Source organism: Vanacampus margaritifer, chromosome 5 (assembly GCF_051991255.1).
Source record: "Vanacampus margaritifer isolate UIUO_Vmar chromosome 5, RoL_Vmar_1.0, whole genome shotgun sequence".
NCBI lineage: Eukaryota > Metazoa > Chordata > Actinopteri > Syngnathiformes > Syngnathidae > Vanacampus > Vanacampus margaritifer.
The window spans coordinates 5,905,427-5,914,589 of record NC_135436.1 but is presented as its reverse complement, the minus strand read 5'-3'; the positions used below and the strand labels follow the sequence as shown (position 1 = coordinate 5,914,589).

General features: G+C 35.3%; 1 long non-coding RNA gene across 3 annotated transcripts; it reads right to left on the bottom strand.

Moving 5' to 3' along the window:
- Positions 1-3,212: 3,212 nt before the first annotated feature.
- LOC144052255 (uncharacterized) lies at positions 3,213-8,591 on the bottom strand. Of its 3 annotated transcripts, none has more exons than XR_013294180.1 (9): positions 8,260-8,591; positions 7,781-7,894; positions 7,140-7,402; positions 6,896-7,048; positions 5,469-5,549; positions 4,473-4,659; positions 3,994-4,087; positions 3,623-3,844; positions 3,213-3,389 (listed from the first exon to the last, which is right to left on the bottom strand). It is a non-coding gene; the product is annotated as an uncharacterized LOC144052255 (long non-coding RNA). The 3 variants fall into 3 exon arrangements; XR_013294182.1 differs by having other exon boundaries at positions 8,292-8,591; XR_013294181.1 differs by having other exon boundaries at positions 8,356-8,591.
- Positions 8,592-9,163: the final 572 nt, after the last annotated feature.

Sequence of the window (9,163 nt, the reverse complement as noted above, 5' to 3'; positions counted from 1 at the left end):
GGACGAGTAAGTGTTCAAAGTTAATTTTTATCTTTATTCCTTAAAATGTCCACTAGAGGGCAGCATGTCAACATGCACACCGTGCAAGTTACATGTTAACAAGTAAGCTTTTATTGAACGTACATGTTAACAAGTAAGCTTAGATTGAGTGTACGAGTAAGCTTACATTGTGTACATGTTAACAAGTATGCTTAGATTGAGCTTACATGTTAACAAGTAAGCTTTTATTGAGCGTACATGTTAACAAGTAAACTTTTATTGAACGTACATGTTGACATGTAAGCTTTTATTGAGTGTACATGTTAACAAGTAAGCTTACATTGAGTGTACAAATAAGCTTACATTGAGCTTACATGTTAACAAGTAAGCTTTTATTGAGCTTACATGTTAACATGTAAGCTTTTATTGAGCGTACATGTTAACAAATAAACTTTTATTGAGTGTACATGTTAACAAGTAAGCTTACATTGAGTGTACAAATAAGCTTACATTGAGCTTACATGTTAACAAGTAAGCTTTTATTGAGCTTACATGTTAACATGTAAGCTTTTATTGAGCGTACATGTTAACAAGTAAACTTTTGTTGAGTGTACATGTTAACAAGTAAGCTTACATTGAGTGTACAAATAAGCTTACATTGAGCTTACATGTTAACAAGTAAGCTTTTATTGAGCTTACATGTTAACATGTAAGCTTTTATTGAGCGTACATGTTAACAAGTAAACTTTTATTGAGTGTACATGTTAACAAGTAAGCTTACATTGAGTGTACAAATAAGCTTACATTGAGCTTACATGTTAACAAGTAAGCTTTTATTTAGCTTACATGTTAACATGTAAGCTTTTATTGAGTGTACATGTTAACATGTAAGCTTACATTGAGCTTACATGTTAACAAGTAAGCTTTTATTGAGTGTACATATTAACAAGTAAGCTTACATTGAGTGTACAATTAAGCTTAGATTGAGCTTACATGCTAACATGTAAGCTTTTATTGAGTGTACATGTTAACATGTAAGCTTACATTGAGCTTACATGTTAACAAGTAAGCTTTTATTGATTTGTGCAAAGAGCCCATACTGTGCATTACAGTAACATACCGAAAAGCCCCTGCGTTGACCACCTTCAAAATAAAAGCTACTCAACACCACAAAAAATCATTAAAAAAGTCAAGGTTTGTGGCCAGGACCCGGACCAGTTCTACAGGACACTGCACCACCCCAGGTGTTCAACGAAAAAAGCACTTTGACCAAAATCTGATGTTACATTTTAAAATAAAAGTCATTTGAAATTTAGACTATTACTGCTGATTTCAATAAATCATTAAAAATTAAAAGTTTGTTATCCTAGGACCGGACCAGTTCTACAGGACACTACACCAACCCAGGTATCCAACCAAATTTCTTTCATGTGATTTACTGGCTAGTACTGGACCACAGCACTCGCTCAAAGCAGGTAGGATATGCTCCAGCTTAAAGAATATAAGCTTGTCGAAATGTCATCAGTTAACAACCAATTCCTGTTAGGATGACATTACATATATAATGACACAGGTATTTTAAAACATATATATACAATACAGGCCAAAAGTTTGGACACACCTTCTCACTCAATACATTTGATTATTTTTCATGACCATATACAGTACATTGTAGATTCTCACAACTAACAAACACATGTGGAGTTATGTAAAAATAATAAAATAAACACAAATAAAAAGCCACCCTTTTCTCTGATTACTTTTTTGCACATTCTTGGCATTCTCTCGATGAGCTTCAAAAGGTAGTCACCTGAAAAGGTTTTCCAATAGTCTTTAAGGAGTTTCCAGAGGTAAGAGTATGCAGAAAAGAAACCAGAGCAAAGGATGGCTATTTGAAAGAATATCTAATATAAAATATATATATTTTTAAGTACATAACTCCACATCAGTTCATACATAGTTTTGATGCCTTCATTGAGAATCTACAAAGTAACCAGTCACGAGAATAAAGCAAATACATATATTCAAACAGAATAATTATATATACACTACTCACAAAAAGTTAGGGATATTTGTCTTTCAGGTGAAATTTATGGAAAATGTAAAAAGTTCAAGCTACAATGATATCAATACATAAATGTAGGACATTTTGAGTGGTTCCACCACACTGGAATCCCTCTCTAAGTAGAACGATGCACTGGTGATTTCGTCATCTCAAACAATTGATTGAAACAAAAAATAACAACAATGGTGGGTACCCCACAACCAGAAATTTCAACATCTCAATAATTCACCATGTGCCCTTGAGCATTAATTACAGCTTGACAACGACATCTCATGCTGTTCTCAAGTCGACTAATTGTCTGCTGAGGCATGGCATCCCACTCTAATTGAAGGGCATTGAGGTTTTGGAGTCTCCAGCCTCAATACGGCGACTCTGCTGATCCCACAGCTTTTCAATAGGATTCAGGTCTGGAGAAAGTGCAGGCCATCCCATTTGAGGTACACCAGTTCCAACAGCCGTTCCCTGATGATACCACCTCCATGAGCTGGAGCAATGTCATTTGTGAATTTTGCCAGTAAGCTCCTTCTCAGAGAACAGCAACTTGTGCAAAAAGTACTGAAACATTTGACAGTTGAACATGTGCATTCAAAAGCATAGGGAAGGTCACATTATGTTAACCTGTAAAGGTTTGAATGCATTTTAGGCTTGTCCTGAAATTTCACCCAAAAGCCAAATATCCCAAACTTTTTGTGAGTAGTGTGTATAATTTTGTGTAAAACATCGTCCAAGATTTTTCTTTTTAATCCACTGTGATAACTTCCGACCTTTTGACAGATGCTAATTTGGGGAAAAGAAAGTATATTGCGACCTTTATAAATCTTTACATTTACAGTAAATTTTCGTTTTCTTGGGAGTTACTGTAGTTTTAATTAATTAATTCATTAGACATTCCAGATTCATCAATATGAAGAGCCCCTCCCTTTGGACCATGGCAGTGAACAGTGCACGGAATCCTCGTATGTGCCATCCAATGCTCTTTGTCAGAGGAAAGACTTGCTGCACTACAGCAAATAAATCCAACCTCTTATTCCTTCAAATCTGGTCAGGACATCTTCTTGCAGGCTCTAAAAGTTGCGGTCTAGTGGGCAATCAAGGAAGTTGCAGATTGGTCCAAATAGACATTACATTTGTTTATGTCACAAATAAAAATACATTCTTATGCCAAGCAGTTTCTCTTTTATTTATTAAAAAAAAACCCTGCATATTAATTTTCCCATCAACAATAACCTTTTGCGGTTCAGTTAAAAACAGTTAATGTGGAACAGACTCTGAGACAGATCCTTGTGGGCCTGCACCACCTCAGGAACGGAGGAGGCTCTTCCATTTTCATCTTCTGGTTTCACATCTTCAATAGTAAAGAAAATATAAGTAGCTTATAAGTGACAAACATACAAAGTATTTTTTTGTTTTTAATCAGGTAAGACGCGTTTGACATATGATTTTTAGAGCTAACAAACGAGCAATAAACAATATAACAATCACAGATTAAAGTTATTACAAAATATTACTTATAAATATATACTGTTCACCAGAATAAATGTTTACAAAATATGTATAAAATGGCATTGGCATTCAGACCTGAAAAATTCACGCTGTGGTCCCCCCATATCATCTGCATCTTCTCCTACAAACTCAATGTGTGGTGGTTGGCTCCAACAAAAACTCACTCTAGAGAGTGCTTTAATGGCACTCTCTAGAAGCTTACTCCTCCTGATACAAATGGTGGATGCCATAGTGCCAGAAATGTGATCCTCGTGATAAGTCCTCAAGATACGTAGTGGCAAGATCCACTTCTTCTTTCTAATATATATGAAAAGAACAGTACATTAGAAATGAATGGCAGAAAGTGGCAAAATCATTCATTCATAAACATTTTTAAATGCAGTCAAAAACGACTACTGAAAAAAATTAACATTTTTCCCAATGCTGTTTAAAAAGTTATAACTTACTGGAGGACTGTCATTTTCAAAAGGATCTGCAATGATATCATCATCTCCCCCATCTTCTTCAGTATCATCAATAAAAAAGTAATTGGCAAGAGTCCTACAAAATATGATTACACAAGTCATAATTACACACAGGAATCCCGGAGACCTAAACCGTTTGTATTATACAAGTACTACATTGTAATTTAGCTAGATGTACTGAGATTTCATTTGTGCATGTGTATCTCATTTATTGTGCATTCAGTCATTTTTTTTCACAGAAATTTTGACTACTCCTTTGTTTTCTGTATTTGTCATATAGTTTCATAACTATCGTAAGGACAAACTTTGTGTTGTCCGGCATAATTGATAAGAGAGGGATGTTTAGCTCTCTGTCAATATACAGTATACAGCAAGAGCACAGCACAAGTGTTGAGGACAGAATTGACATTGAATAGAATACAATGTAACATGTGGCTCCTGTTTCTAAACCTACGAAATACCTGTTCATAGGTTCCAAACATGTTGCTCTGTAGAAGACCTTGAAAAATAGACATGGTGCATGTAATAATGGCATAAAATGATAAAGCCTATAGTCATATTTCTAGAACATGCTCAATATGACTGATTATTTATCATCACATCTGGGGTCCAAGCATTGAGCCACTGTGCAGGATCCAAACTTGACTCCTGTTGGAAAGAGTTACATTCAGCTCTCTTCTATTGAGGTGTACACAGAAAGGGTGACTTCCAAATAGAGATGCAAAATAATGCTATTTTCAAACAATACCGATAAACCAATCATTTAGAAAGTGTCGATGTCGATAACCAATAAGTAAGTTGATAATTGTTTCCAAAATTAACTTGTGTGTGTTTACTTTTGAGTCCTACTATAATTCTAACATACTACAAATACAATGAAACATTGTGTAAAGCACCATGAAGCTGAATTTTCTTGATATCTCTGCTTCAGACAACCAGTAATCCATTTTGAGTTTGCCAAAACAAAACAGTCATGTTTAAAAATTGCAACAAAAAACTGTAAGGGTAACATTTTTGGGAGAAACAGTAAAGAAAGCCCACAATGGCGACGGCCATGTCGCCATAATGCATCTTCTGTGAACACGAGGTCGTGCGCATTACGATGTGACAAATATGCGACACTACCATAGAAGAGGGGAGTGGTTGAGGAGTTGGGCACAACCACAACAGATGGAGCAACGTGACATGATATTAATATTGGCGGATTTCTTTATTATCTGGTTTATCTGTATGATGTCAAATTGATTGATAATTGCTGATAACTATCAGCGGATTTCTTCATTATCTGGTTTATCTGTTTGACGTCAAATTGGTCAATAATTGTCGATAATAATCGGACACCGACATTATCGTGCATCCCTACTTCCAAACCCAAATCATTAACATTTAGACCACCATTTTCTTCAGTCTGAATTATCAAGTACATACAAAATACAGTATTGTTTACAAATACTTACGAGTACTGCGCTGAAGTCTGTCCTTGGTGCACTTCCTTCATTGTCCATGGATGTAGGCAAAGACTGGGAACTTGCACTACACTGTAAAAAAAAAAAAATATACAAAATAATAATAATAATAAAAAAAATGGAATTTTCCAGCACCAAAAAAATAGTCAATTAACATAAATTTATTATTTCTCATAAAACATGCCATTTAAGAAACAATACTTGGATTTTTTTTATTTTTATTACATCCTGGAGATAACATCCTCCTGTACAAATCCATTGAAATCTGCTGTCGAGATTCCTCATTGACCGCTGCAACAGCTCAGCTGGGATTCCATCATTGTTTGATTGTAAATGGCATGTTTTAAGGTTTCAATTACTATGAACAAAATATGTTTCTTCCATCACACTTGGTTTTATTGGATTGTTAAAAAAAGTTCCCATTTTTTTGGTCACCCTAACAGTATAGGCTATGACAAAAAATAATGCGATTCAGCTTCCAAAACATGTAAAAAAAACTGTTGAAAAACTAGATATTGGGTTTAAAATTTCAACAATTTACATTATGGTACTGCAATTCATTTACCGTATATAGCACTTTTCCACCTTATGATGTCCTCAAACAGCTTTACATTTTGACTACTCATTCACCTTCTGATGATGCAGGATCAGGAGTTCAGTATATTGCTCAAGGATACTTCATTATGGTCACAAAGGGGATCAAACCCACAATTTAATGGATACTAGCCAACAACTTTACCACTGAACCATGTCGCTGCTGTTTTTAGCAATTTTAGATCACATGAAATGTATACTTAGTTGGTAGTGCTGATGCCCCATGGCATCCCTAAATCAATTGCAATTATTTGCTTTGCATATTATTTATCCTCTCATATTTTCCCTATGCCTCTTTAGATGTCCTTTCAAAATAAATGTTAATACAATGTCAATGAATGTTACCATCTAGTCAACTAATTAAGAATTTATCGTACAATTATACATTTTTAGTATTAATTTCTCAGAAATTGTAAATGTCTCTCATTTTTAAAGGGTTTTAAAGTTGCATAAATTTGAGAGGTTATTACCTTAAATAACAGACAAATATTTGAGGAATTACGATTTATTTGTGAACCTATTTTAACAATAAATATATGCATTACTAATACGTTTTTCTGTAAAACAACAGAAATATCAAGTTGTGAAATGTTGTGTCAGAGTTACAGAGATTTTATGTTATTTTTGCATTCAGGTAAAAACAGTCTATTTTTGAAAATTAAATCTTTTTTTTTTGAAATAGGAAAAACCTGTAAATTCAAATCAAATAAATATCGAAATTCTGTTTCTTTAGATTAAAAAAAATATATTATTATAATGTAGAATTGCTGTTAGATGTGACAAATGGCAAGTGTATTGGTACTCCAGGAAGTAGAGAGCATGACCTGAGGGACTTCAGCTGAGGCTAGAGATCCGAGAGCTGATGATGAAAGTGATTGAGATTGATTATTGTGTGAGACTTCCGGTTCCGGTCTGCAGGCTGTTGTGGTAGCAGTGGAAGAAGCAATTGTCTCTGGTGTCCTTTCAGATTCAGTGATCTAAGTTGACAACACAAACTGTCTTATTAGTAAGTCACTACGCTAATATAAAAAAAAGGAATGTTTGATCAATACAAAGACAAACACTAACCTCTATTGGCAGTGAAATATTTGTCTGGGGAAGAATATATAATCTGCTTCTGCCAACTGCTTTTCTGAGGTCCTTCAAAGTATTGGCCTGAATTTTACTCAGAAGCCTCGATTTGTCAGCTCTTGCCAGGTGAAAGCCAACTACGTTTAGGCTAACAGAGGGGAAGCTTTGGCAAATGTAGTTATTAAACTCTGGAAGAGTCCATGATAACTGCACAAAACATCGAGAGGAGGTTGCCCCTAGTAGCTCATGACTTGGGGTCCCTGGAAAACAATTAAAAAAATAAATATCTAACAATATTATTTCAGTACTGGTTCAACAAGTTTAAACATTTTTAAAATCTGGCTATCTATCTAATTGTGCTATTTTTTATTTATAGGTTGATTTGTTATACTGCGTGTATACAAAATTTGTTATGTCTGTGTTTGTGCAAGAGGATACCTCATGATAAAAACGTCACTGGCATAAAGATGCCAGAATGTAGTTAATATATTTTTTTAAAAAGCACTTAGTTTTTTTTTCTATTTTACGCTACAATACTGCACAACCAACGAAGCAATAATACACATAGATTTTCTGCATACACAAAAAATAAAACACAAATGCAATCTCACTGTGCAAATCAATAGTGTGTACATTACCCAAACCAATTCTGGTTAGTTGACAGCATTGTGAAGCCGATGGAACAGCGAGATGATCAGCATTTGGCAACAGAAAGAGCCTTACTCTCCAGATTCCATTTGTTCCTTGTGTTTCTGTATTAATAAGAATGTGTTAATGAGATGCAATTAACAGTAGCACATTCGGCAAAATGGGGTATCGTAATCTCATCATAAAACTATACAAATACAGTAGATTATGGGACGTGGGGTAAAAAATAAATACATTTAAATTTCGTGACGACCATCTGGGGTGGGCGATGAACATTCTTAAACATGTGCTCAAGAATCTTCAAAAGAACACCTTTTTTTTTCATGCCAAATGTTGCAAATTAATCAAGTACTGGTCCACTAAAGAATCAGTTCCATGGCTCAAGACTGCTTTTTTTTTGCCTCTACAACACCGTCACCGCAAATTTCTTTGAAATATCGTGCCATTATTTTTAGGCAATATCACCCACCCCTAATAGTATTGATTGACAGACAGTCTTACAGTAGCTAGCCGGCTAGCTGTAAGTAGCACTAATTGAATTAGCCATGTTAAAAAGTTAGCCAACCTGTCGTCGTCGTCGTCGTCGTCGTCGTGCGTGCTCTTTTGCGTCTCCGAAATGTGTTCCTTGTGGCTCGCAATACGTTGTTTCCATTCATCTGCGCTGCCAGTTCTCGTCTTGCAATATCTAGTGCATTCCAGACGCGACTAATAACTTCATCAAATCCACTTTCTGAGGCAGATTCAGGTGAAGACCCGCTCATGTCAGCAATCAGCAGGAGGCCCGCCAAATAACTTTGTTGGATACGCATACTGCCACCCACTGGTCACTCTTTGTCCATGCCTGTATACTGCACTGTATCTATACAGTGCAAAAGTACTTATCCAGTTATTTAAAAATAAAACAAACTGAAAACAGCCATAATGCTTATTTAGTTTACTGATAGGGGCGAGATGAATTAAGCATGTTTTGTTTGTTTTTTGTAAATACAGTTGATTTTCTTTACATTTATTGCGGTCCAGGCACTTAAGGGTTAAAGCTTCAAGACATCTAATTTGAATACCGACCAATCAAAGTTCTTGTCCCGCCTGCTACATTTGCATGTAGTCCACTAGTGAACGTGTTGGCGTTTGAGTCGCATTCAAGACGTCTATGGTCTATTGTTGCATTTTGCATGTTGACATGTAAGGGCCAAATGTCCACTGGTATCACCAGTTGCGTTTTTTCTTACCTTAGTGGTTCACTTGTAAGGTTTAAAATTGATTACTAGTTAACTAGGAAGGCATAGAATGTCCACTAGTTACACTAGTTGGGATCTTCACAACCTTACTAGCTGACTAGTGAGGTACAAAATGTGATCTAGTGAACAAGTAAA